Below are 10,814 nucleotides of genomic sequence, written 5' to 3' on the forward strand. Positions count from 1 at the left end.
ACGGGCCGGGGAGCCGAGCCCGCCTCGACCGAAGCTGCCCGAGGGTGGAAGACGGAGCAGGAGGATTGTAAAAGGCACAACACAGCCCTGAGACCCCCCCCCCCGCGGCTCCCCAAACCACTTTCCCTCTTCGAAACACGGACGGCGTTTACGCTAACGAGGGCTCGGCTGCCAAGACTCATTTAGCTAATAGCTGGTCACCTCCGTTTGGGTCCCATTCGCTGCAGGATCGTCAGATAATACGGCAGCAACAGTTATTCAGCTTAGGTAATTAACGTGGTTCGGGGCAGGGGGGAGGAAGGAAAAAAAAATCAGGAAAGTCACGTTTCACCTGCTCAACGCTCTGTGTTTTTACTACTTTTAAAATGAGTAATCCCTGCGTTTGCCAAGGTGCAAAGATTAGAAGCTGTGTGGGAACGGCCGGCCCCACGCAGGTGCTTCTGCAGCGCAGCGCATTTATTTACAGCCGCTATCGCCGAGCGCAGTTCACCAAGTTCAGAGGGAGAGGTGTGGAGAATCCAAAATTTATTTATTTATTTATTTTACCTGCTGCTTTAAAACATTAAAGTGCCCTCACTTCATTCCACAAAACAGCTCTGGGTGACCTTTAGTTTACACAGCATCAAGTTTAATGCTAGAAACTCGTACGGATATAAATTTAAGTTGTATTAATCTCTGCAAACATCCTCTCATAGCAGTCCCACTGAATAAGAGTTACTTATGAACTAAAGCAACAGCAGCTTCAAGTGTTTGCAAGGAAGTTTAACCTTCAATATCTGCCTCACCTAAAGCAGTTTAGCTGGATTCAGGCAAGCGAACTAACCAAACTTTTACTGAGATGCTTAAACGGAGCGTTTGAGGTTTAATCTGAAGCCGGTACGCCATAGATCGGTAAAACCAAGTTTCTGAGAACTACGACAAGCATTTTAAGTCACTCAAATCGCCCCCAGATCCAGAGGACGACGTATTTGTGGGCACGCAATCAACAGGAGCAGCCGAAGCCCAGCGAAAGAGCACACAGCTACGGGTCACCAGCCACGGTCCTTGCCAACCGGCAGAGCCACCGGTTCGTTACTAACACCACGTTTGTCAGCTTAATTCTTTCTGTCCCGCTAATAACACGCGTTTCAGACAGAAACCCGCCAGCGACACCGCTCCCTGCATCTTCCAAACCACGCTGCAAACTCTTTTACGCAGCACGTGGGGTAAATTCAAGCAGCAACACAGCCTCAAGAGTTTCCTCGGGGAAACTTCTGCTGAAGAGAGCAGTTTGCAGGAAGCTTCAGCTTTTTAAGTTGAAAACGACGCTTAAAAAGGAAAACACTCGAGGAAAACAACACAGGAGCACCCGGGGACAGGAGGATGTGCTCGGATTGAAGGTGAGAGCAGCCTGGCCCGGACAAACAGCCCTCGTGTGCCACGAACCAGCCGTGCAGAGCCGCACCTCGCTGCCGAGGGGCTCCCCTTGCACGCCCAGTGACCGCAGCGACCGGGACAACCCAGAGCCCGTTTTCACCGAGGTCTCGGGTGCTGTAAACACACCTTGGCTTTCCCGTTGCCATACGCACATTTCAGGCCCCCGAAACCCACCTTTTAGCCCCCAAAACCCACCCTTTCCCCCCCAAAAACCCCAGGGGATGAGCGCTCAGACGGGTCCCGGTGCCCCTTCCCCACGGCACCGGGGGTCTCCCTGACAACATGTGGGGGGGGGGGGTGGCAGGGCCTCGTCCCCGACCCCTCTCCCTCCAGCTCCCGAGCCCGTTTCGCGAGTTCTACCGACTATAAAAAAAGAAATCTGCAAAAAAAAAAAAAAGAGAGAGAGAAAAAGGCTTAAACCCGAACGTAAACAAAACGGCGCACCTCAAACCCCCAGCTTCAGACGAGCGGCGAGCGGGTTACCTCAGCGCGGGGCCCAACGGCTTAAAAGCGACCCGGGCCCGCTCCCCCCGCCCCGACCGGGGCCGCACCGGGCCCGGCAGCGCTCCCGGACGGCCCCAAGGGCGCGGCGGCCCCGGCCCGGCCTGCCCCGGGCCCAACCAGGCCGGGCGCGGCTCCGCGGCCCAGCGCCGGCCCCGGAGAGGGGGGGGAGCCCCGCAACGGCCCCGGGACGGCGGGGGGCGGCCGGGAAGGGGCCTGGGGGGGAGACGACGGCGGCGCCACTCACCGCGGGCCGCGCCGCGCCTCAGCCGCCGCTTCCTCCGGCCGTCCGCTGACAAAATGGCGGCGGCAGGAAGTGCCCCGCGCTCCGCCCCGCCCCGCGCCCGCACTCTGCGCACCGGCCCGCCAACGGCGCAGCCCGCGGCGCCCGCCGTACGCCAACGGCGTAGCGGGATGAGCTCGGGGGGCCGGGGGGGGGAGGGGGGGGGTGGGGAAGGGCCGCGCGCCCCCGGCCCGCGCCGTGCGCAAAATGCGCAGCGCCGCGCGCGGGGGAGGCCGGCCTTACGCAAGTGGCGTAACCGGAGAGAGCGGGGACGGAGGGGGGCCGGGAGAGCGCCTCGCGCCCCCGCCCGCCCGCGGCTCGGCCCCGGAGCCGCCGCTCCCCTCCCCCGCCCCGTAACCCCTCCCCCGGGCGCGGCGCAGCGCCCCCGCCACCGCCAGGCCGTCGCTTGCGCAAAGTGCGTAGGGCGCCGAGAATGCCGCCGCCCGCCCCTCCGCTGCGCAGCCTACGCAGCCGGCGCGTGACCAGCGCTACGCCAGCGGCGCAGTCGGCGGCGCGGAGCGGCCCGGCCCGCTACGCCGCTGGCGTACGGCGCGCGCGGCCCCCGCCGCCCCCTTACGCCGTTTGCGCAGCAGGCCTCAGCCTCCGCCGCAGTTTACGTAGGCCTCCCTGACGCAGCGGCCGCATTACGCAATGCGGGTTACGCTGGCAGGGCGACGTAAGCGGCGATGGTGAATACCGAGCCCCCCCCTCCCGCCCCCTCTCCCCGGTGCCCCCCCCCACCCTCCGTCCTCTCCGCGCTGCGGGCGCCGCCGCATCGGCGCGGGCCCGGCTCTTACCTGAGGCGGCGGCGGCCGCGGGCGGGGCCGGGCCGGGCCGGGCCGGGCCTGGCGAGCCGCCCTCCCGCCGGGGCCGGGTCCCGCGGGGCCCGGGAGGCGTCGCCGCCTCCGCCGAGGGAGGGGGAGGCGGGCGCGGGGGGGGAGGGGGGGGGAGACGCCGGGCACCGAGGGGCAGCGGGTCCGGCAGCGGCGCCGCACTGACCTCACCGCGCTGCGCCTGACGTCACGGCGCAGCCGGCCCCGCCCCCGCCGCCAACCGCCGCGCCTCGCGCGCCCCGCCCCGCCCCCCCCCCCCCAGCGCCCCGCGCCGTGACGTCACGGGAAGGCGGCGGGAGCGGCACCGGGGGGGCGAGGACCGGGGGGGGGGGGGGGGGGGGGGCACCGGGGGGGCACCGGGGGGCTGTGCTCGGGGGGGGGGGGGAGTGAGTGCAAGGCACCGGGGGCGGAACCGGGGGGGGCACCGGGGGGCAATGCACTGGGGGGGGGAAGCACCGGGGTGCACCGGGGGGCTGTGCACGGGGGGGGGGGGCACCGGGATGCAATGCACGGGGGGGGGAGAACCGGGGGGGACCGAGTGCAAGGCGTCGGGGGGGGCACCGGGGGGCAATGCACTGGGGGGGGGGAAGCACCGGGGTGCACCGGGGGGCTGTGCACGGGGGGGGGGGGGCACCGGGATGCAATGCACGGGGGGGGACCGAGTGCAAGGCATCGGGGGGGGGCACCGGGGGGCAATGCACTGGGGGGGGGGAAGCACCGGGGGGCTGTGCACGGGAGGGGGGAACCGGGGGGGGGCACCGGGGGGCTGTGCACAGGGGGGAGAAGCGGGGGGGGGGGAACGGGGGGCAATGCGTTGGGGGGCGGCACCGGGGGGCAATACACGGGGGGGGGGACCGGGGGGGGGCACCGGGGGGCAATGGGGGGGGGGCACCGGGGGGGGGGGAGGGTGCAATGCATTGGGGGGGCGGCACCGGGGGGCAATACACGGGGGGGGGGCACCGGGGGGCAGTGCATTGGGGGGGGGGGGGAAGCACCGGGGGGCTGTGCACGGGAGGGGGGAACCGGGGGGGGGGGAACGGGGGGCAATGCATTGGGGGGGGGCACCGGGGGGGCATTGGGGTGGTGCACCGGGGGGGGGAGCAAGTGCAATGCATTGGGGGGCGGCACCGGGGGGCAATACACGGGGGGGGGGGCACCGGGGGGCAGTGCATTGGGGGGGGGGGGGAAGCACCGGGGGGCTGCTCTTGGGGGGGGGGGGGGGCACCGGGATGCAACGCGGGGGGGGTGGAGAATAGGGGGAGGGGTCGAGTGCAATGAATTGGGGGGGGACGGGACGGGGGGGGGGGGATCGAGTGAAATGCATTGGGGGGAGCACCGGGGGGGGGGGGGGAAGCAATCGGGGGGGTGTTCCCTGGTGCAATGCATTGGGGGGGGGGCACAGGAGGAGTGTACTGGGTGCAGTGCGTGTGGGAAGGGGGGGGGGGGGGTCGGGACCCTGGGGGCTGTCCCCTGGTGCAATGCATGGGGTGGTGCGGGGGGGGGGGGGGGGGGGGGTGCCTGGGCTGCAGTGCATGAGGGGCGCGCTACCACAGCCCCCCCCGTCCCCAATCGTTGTCCCTTTGTTGTTGCAGGGCGCGTTCCGGGGCCGAAGTCCGCCGCGCCAGCGCCGTGCAGGGCTTTGCCCCCTCGGCCCCCACCCAGCGCGGCCCCCGTGCGCCTCCCGGGGCTGCCTGCAGCACCCAGGGGTGCTCCCGCAGCACCCAGGGGTGCTCCCGCAGCGCCCGCTGGGGCTGAGGCCGGGCTCGGCTCGGCGCAGGAATGAGCAGCCCGAGGGCTGGGGGGAGAATTGCACCAAAATTCCTCTTTGCGTTGCAGGGAAACCGATTCCGTCTCGCTGCTGCTGCTGCTGCTCCCCAGGGCTGTCCAGAGCCACGGAAGACCCTCCCAGTATGCCCCAGTTCTGCATAGAGCCTCCCAGTATCGTTCCAGTGCCCCCCGGTACTGCCCAGAGCCTTCCAGTGTCATCTTCGTGCCTGCCGGTGCTGCCCAGAGCCCCCAAAAACACTCAGTTTCCCCCCCAAGTGCTCTGTAGACCCTCCTAGAGTGCTCCCAGCGCCTGCCCCAGTACTGTCTAGAGACCCCCACATCCCTCCCAGTACTGTCTAAAGCTTCCCAGTGCTTTCTAGTGCCCCTCAACACCCTCCCAGTTCCCACCAGTGCTGTCCAGAGCCCCTCAGTAACTTCCCCGTGCTGCCTGCAACCTCCCAGCGCTCTCTGTAGCCTCCTAGAGCATTCCCAGTGCCCACCCAGTTGGGTCTGGAGACCACCAGTTCCCCCCCAGTGCGCCTCGGTGCTGTCTACAGCCATTGCAAGTGCTTCCAGTCCTGCCCCCGTGCTGTCTAGAGCCTCCTAGAATACTCTCAGTGCCTCCCCAGTTGGGCCTAGAGACCACCAGTGCCATCCCAGTGTGCCCCAGCGCTGCCTGGGCTCCCCCAGAACCATCCCAGAGCGCCCCACCGAGCCTGCTGGAGTTGCTGAAGTGCTCGGACAGCGCTCTCAGATACAGGGTTTGGTTTTGGGGTGGTGCTGTGCGGAGCCAGGAGCTGGATTCGGTGATCCCGGGAGGCCCCTTCCAACGTGGGATAGTCTGTGCTGCTACGCTACGAGCGTTGGGTGCTGGGGCGCGCGTTTAGCAGCAGCCGCTTGGCCAGTTAGGGGAGCAGAAAGGTCAAAGGAGTCTTGTGAAATCGACTCCATCACTTGCAAATAGCAGCAGCGCCAACAAAACGAGATTGATTATAATACGGTGGAATTATATTTTTTTTTTGACTGGAGTAGCATCCTAGTCAGCTGGACCATCCTGTGTTCTTCCAGAGCGGAGCCGGAGGTGCAACTGGTTCGTTGAACAGCCGTTTCCATAGTGGAAGCGTTGTGAAATATTAAACGTAGCACAGTCAATAGCCCAATTAGAGAAACCAGGGAGACAGAAGTTGTCTGGGCACTGAATTATTTACTGCAGTTGTCAGAGAAAAAGTGAGAATTCACCATTATTATACAATGGTAACGATGAAAGTTCTCCCACAGGTATAAACCCATTATAATTATGCCCACCTAGATATTCAGACCATAACCAGAAGACTCTATATTCAGCAATATCAATCCGATATCCCCATGGGAGGGATAAATCATCATTTATTTGAATAACCGGGGGCGCGCAGAACTCTCATCTCACAAATCGTAGCTTAGCCAGGGACCTAAGAAAACCGAGGGCCTGGTGGACCGCTAGTCCGTCGTAACAAATCTTCTGGAGTCTGATGGAGATATTCACCCAACCGGCCACCAGAGAGGCTGAAGCTGCTGGCTGCTGCTCGGTGCGAGGTGAGCGGAGGACGTTCGTTCCGGTGAGGCTTCTGTAGCCTGGAGAACGGCAGGCACGGGGCCCCAGGAAAGAAACAGAAGCTTCACAGCTAAGACGGCATCATCCAAGCAAGTCGCTGTGGTTATTCCACCCGGCCTTGTTAGTGTTCAGGGGCTGGCGGGCATCCACGTGCCCATCAGAGAGAGGTTTTCGGAGCAACGTCCCGTAATTCGTGCCAGAGCTCCTTGCTCCACATGGGCCTTCCGCTGACGCCCCAGTTGTGTCTATGTACTGGACTAGGGGTATCGGTGAAGGAAGCGTTGGGAATCATTCCTGCTGAGCAAGGATGTTGTGAGCTGCGGTAGGGCTATACCAAAATCCCTGTGGCAGCGGAGCGGAGGTTTTTTGTACGCCTTGCCACGGGAAGGCGAATCTGATCCCATTGCGTGACGAAGACGTGAACGTAAAGAACACGTCTTAGGTGTCAAATACTGCCATCCAGAGGCAAACGGTGCAGCTCCTTGCAGAGGGCTCGAGCACAGAGACCAGAGCCAGAAAAAAAACCAAAACCCTCAGGTGCACAAATGCCAACAGGCCATGAATGCACAGCAGCCCCAACGGGTAATCACAGGCTTCTCCTTCACAGATGGAAAAGGTGACCCTGCTCAGTCTCTCGGTAATACTGCACCTACGTGGTCAAGCCCCTTGCGGTGCATACTGAAGCTCTTTGTGAATCCTCTCGAGAGGATTCACAAAGAATGGCTTGATATATCTAGAGATTAAAATATAAGCCAAAAAGATTGAAGAACAGTACATCTAGAGATTAAAATGTAACCCAAAAAGAGAAGCATACCCCACCACATCCCAAAAACAAGTTAGCCAGCAACCTCTGCTAAATATTCCCTATTAAGTGAATCCCAAGCACTTCAAACCTAGAAGGCTACAAGGTCTAAAGACTCTACAGCCAGCAAAACAGCAGGAAAAAGCTCCAAAAATATAACAAACTGTCCCTAACCCTGAAAAAGGCTACACCTTACCTGCCTACTGCTGCTGTTTTCAGACACACACTGGCACAGGGAACTTGGATGACACATTTCCCTAAACCCTGCTCCGTCACTTTACCACCAGGGTTGTAACTTCGATAATATTTGACATACAGGCGAAGGCACACGGTCACACTCACAGTAAGCCCCGTAATTCTGCAAAAATCATAGGGGGCCTAGAACCACAGAGCAAACACGCAAAACAACATCACCTTCCTATCCACAAGCATGCTGTAAAAATTACTCACCTGAAGAAGAGCCGCGTGCAGTAAAGGCACCTGCTACTACATAGATTGCTTTACTCTAGAAGATCCTACTAGTTGTTACCCCAAAAAGACGTGCCTGCCTCTCTTAACTTGGAAACGCGTCAGCCCATACGCTCTGACCCACCTAAAGAACCCTGCAAAAGAACCCTGGGAAAGAGGAGGGGCAAAGCGAAAAATAAAAAATAAATGAAAGAGAAATGAAGCAGGGTGAGCAGCAGCTGTGTTGTTTTTCTTTATCTGGCTTAGCTCAACGGTGCACAAATCGCAGCACAGAGAACTGGGCTGTTTCTAGAAGCAACAATTCCCGTGCTTTTGCTTCAGCTTTGAATATTGACAGGACGATATGACCAAACAAGCAACTGAAACTGTTTCAGCCGGAATTAGCTCAAACCTTTCTTTACATAGGCAAAAATAATCTAGGAGCGTAACAGATTACACGCCAAAAAAAAAATCAAGAACACTCTCAAGAACACCGGAGGCCTCCTGTGGTCCTTCCCTGCACTGTAGATCCTCCGCAGGTCTACCAGGGCCACACAGTGCCCTCCAGCTCCCCCGGAAACCTCCCAGTGACTCCCAGTTCCCTCTAGGATCCCCTAGAGGCCTCCCAGGGTACTCTAGGGTGCCCTACGAGCAATCTCTTGAATAAGATAGATAAGTTCCCATTAGGGTTGTTAGGAAAGAGTGAAGGCGCAGAGTCCTGTTGAGTGTGGGGTTGCGTAAAGGCTCCCCCAGGGAGTTCAGGTGTACCCAAAGGCTTCCGCTGAGAGCACTTTTTGATGGCATAAATTGGCGCCATACTTGTTTTTTAGGGTCCTAATTAGGGTTAAGGTTTAAGATTATGTAAAGGGTAATATCTGGGTAAATATGACAACCCTCGCCCCTCCCCATCTACCCCCAAATGTACAGCTCCTCCAGGACGTACGTGCAGGAGGAGCAGGCAAAGAAAGGCTAATTAAATGAGGTTCTTCTTTGGGCACTGTGTTCCTTCTTCAGCCTCGATTTTGTGGCTAGAGCTGAGTCTTATCGCGTCAGGCCGATAGAACAATTTATCAATTTCGGCAATCCCTTCAGCCTGCTGTGTTACATATATTCTGTTTTACACTCGTTGTTTCAACGAGAAGACATGAGCCACAACAAGCACGATGTCTGTTAGGGTTGAGTCGCTCTTCAACGTTGACCCTCGTGGAAGGGGCCGGGCAGGGCTCCGCAGGGTGCTGAAGGGTGTTCCCCGGGGCGCTGGGACACGCTGGGTGGGAAGAGACGCGGGAGCACGCGGGGGCCTCGGCATACCCTGAGAGGAGCCTGGCGCCCCCGTGCCCCGCGCAGGGGACACCCGGCCCTCCCTGGCTCGGCAGCGTGTCACAGCAGGGCCCTTTGTGACATGGGCTGGGCACACCCCACCGCTCCGTGTCAACGCCGGAGCAGCCAGCCCCGGCCGCCCAGTGTCCGGCACGGCGGTGACGGGACAGGGCAGGAGCACGAGGCTGCAGAGCGGTCCCCGAGCACAGCCCGCGTCTTCACGCAGCGCCGGGCCATTTCCCTGAGATTGCCTCTTCTCCACCCTCACCCCGCAGGATGAAGGAGGGACGACCCGCCAGACGCCCCATGCTGGCCTGGGTGGAGGCCAGGGCTCCCCAGGGGAACGAATCTCCCGATGAACACCAGGACGAGCGCGCCATGGAGCTGCTGATGAACGGTGAGCGAGGGCCCCCGTCGGGGCGAGCAGGGCTGGGGCTGGTGAGCGGGGGGGCCGGCAAGAACACCCTGCTCAGTGTCAGGACCCCTTTACCCGGCACGCTGGCAGTGGGGTCCTGTGCTTGGGGGCATGATGGTGCCTGAAGGCCGGGGCTGCTCCTGGAGCTGGCCCCAGCTCAGCCTCCCCCAGAGCGGAGACAGCGGAGGGGACCCGGCTCCTGCTCCAGGCGCGGGCAGCGAGAGGCCTCTTGGCTGGCAGGAGGCAGCGGTGCAGTGGGATGGGGACCTTCTCTGCCTCTGCAAGCGGATTCTGAAGCCTGGCGCACTCGGGGCTTTCCCCACATCCCCGTGCTCAGGGGTGGCAGCCCAGCCCCCGGGCGCTCTCCAGCCCTGACACCCCCAGGGAGGTTGTGCCAGGGGAGCAAGCGCGGGGCCGGAGGGAGGCCAGAGCTCCCTCCTCTCCTCCCTCCTGCCTTTGGCCACCCTCTACAACCCTCCTTCTTCTCCTGTGTTCTTAGAAGCTGGCAAGCTGGCCGTCTACAAAAGAGAAGCGGAAAGCGTGTACTTCGTTCTGTTGTTTGTCAGCAGCACGCAACAGGTAGCCGTGGCCTTGCCCTGGTGGCTGTGCCTGTGTCTCCTGAGGGCCGCGCGGCTCTGCTGCCAGGATGCTGCAGGGCTGCTGGCTAGGCAGAGCTGCTGCCCTCCAGGAGCCCCGCGCAGCCCTGAGCCCCTCGAGGCTCTGGTCCCGCTGCCGGCCATGGGGCTCCCCCCTCACGCTCCCTGTTGGTCTCTCTGTCACCCGGCTGCCAGGATGAAGACCTGAAGATGAAGTTCCTAAGGAGCATCAGCAACCTGTGCAGAACTGCCAAAGACAAGGGCCTGTGGAGCGGCCTCAGCGCCTTCTGCAACAAATACGAGCTGGCAGAGCGCATTAAGGTGATGGGACACCCCCCGGTGGCTCCGGGAGGGGTGCAAGGGCGGGCTGTGGGGACAGGACTCTCGAGGGGTTTGGCAGGGGCAAACGTTGTGCGGACACTCAGCTGCCCCTGACGGACGTGGGGACACTGAGAAGCCCCGCCAGTGGAGACCTCAGCAGCAGGGAGGTGGCAGGGCGGCCCTCTGGGTGCCGCAGCTGGGTGGGGGCGCTGGGGCTCCGCCGGCCCTTCTGACCCGTACCAGCTCTGCTGGTGCCGCCGACCTGCGCCGCCAGATGCCAGGTCCCATCCCGGTTGTGCTCCGCAGGTGCTGCTGGAAGAGGAGCCCTCGGAACATCTGCGCACAGACGTGCGGCAGGAAGCCATGCTCGCACTCGGCGACTTGAGGTACCTGTCCAGCCCCTGGTCTGGCCCTGGGCCTGGCTTCGAGGCTTCCCCTGTCTAGGCAGGAGCCTGGCAGTGCCATCCACAGGGCCGCTGCTCTCCAACCCTCGGGGCTTCTGGAATGTGGAAGGCAGTCCCC

General features: G+C 62.1%; 1 protein-coding gene across 6 annotated transcripts in view; it reads right to left on the minus strand.

Annotated features, from left to right (window-relative positions):
• Positions 1-3,139, minus strand: part of BRD4 (bromodomain containing 4) — a 62,313-nt gene extending 59,174 nt beyond the window's left edge. For 3 of the 6 annotated variants that reach the window (XM_066986515.1, XM_066986514.1, XM_066986511.1), the window contains exon 1: positions 2,165-2,289. The gene's annotated coding sequence lies outside the window, so the exon portion shown is untranslated. Of the gene's footprint in view, positions 1-2,164; positions 2,291-2,997 lie in introns of those variants that run through there. The other 3 variants (XM_066986516.1, XM_066986512.1, XR_010827154.1) reach the window with 2 other exon arrangements.
• Between the last annotated feature and the right edge of the window lie 7,675 nt (positions 3,140-10,814).

The sequence above is a fragment of the Anser cygnoides genome, chromosome 34 (genome assembly GCF_040182565.1).
Source record: "Anser cygnoides isolate HZ-2024a breed goose chromosome 34, Taihu_goose_T2T_genome, whole genome shotgun sequence".
Taxonomy (NCBI): Eukaryota; Metazoa; Chordata; class Aves; order Anseriformes; family Anatidae; genus Anser; species Anser cygnoides.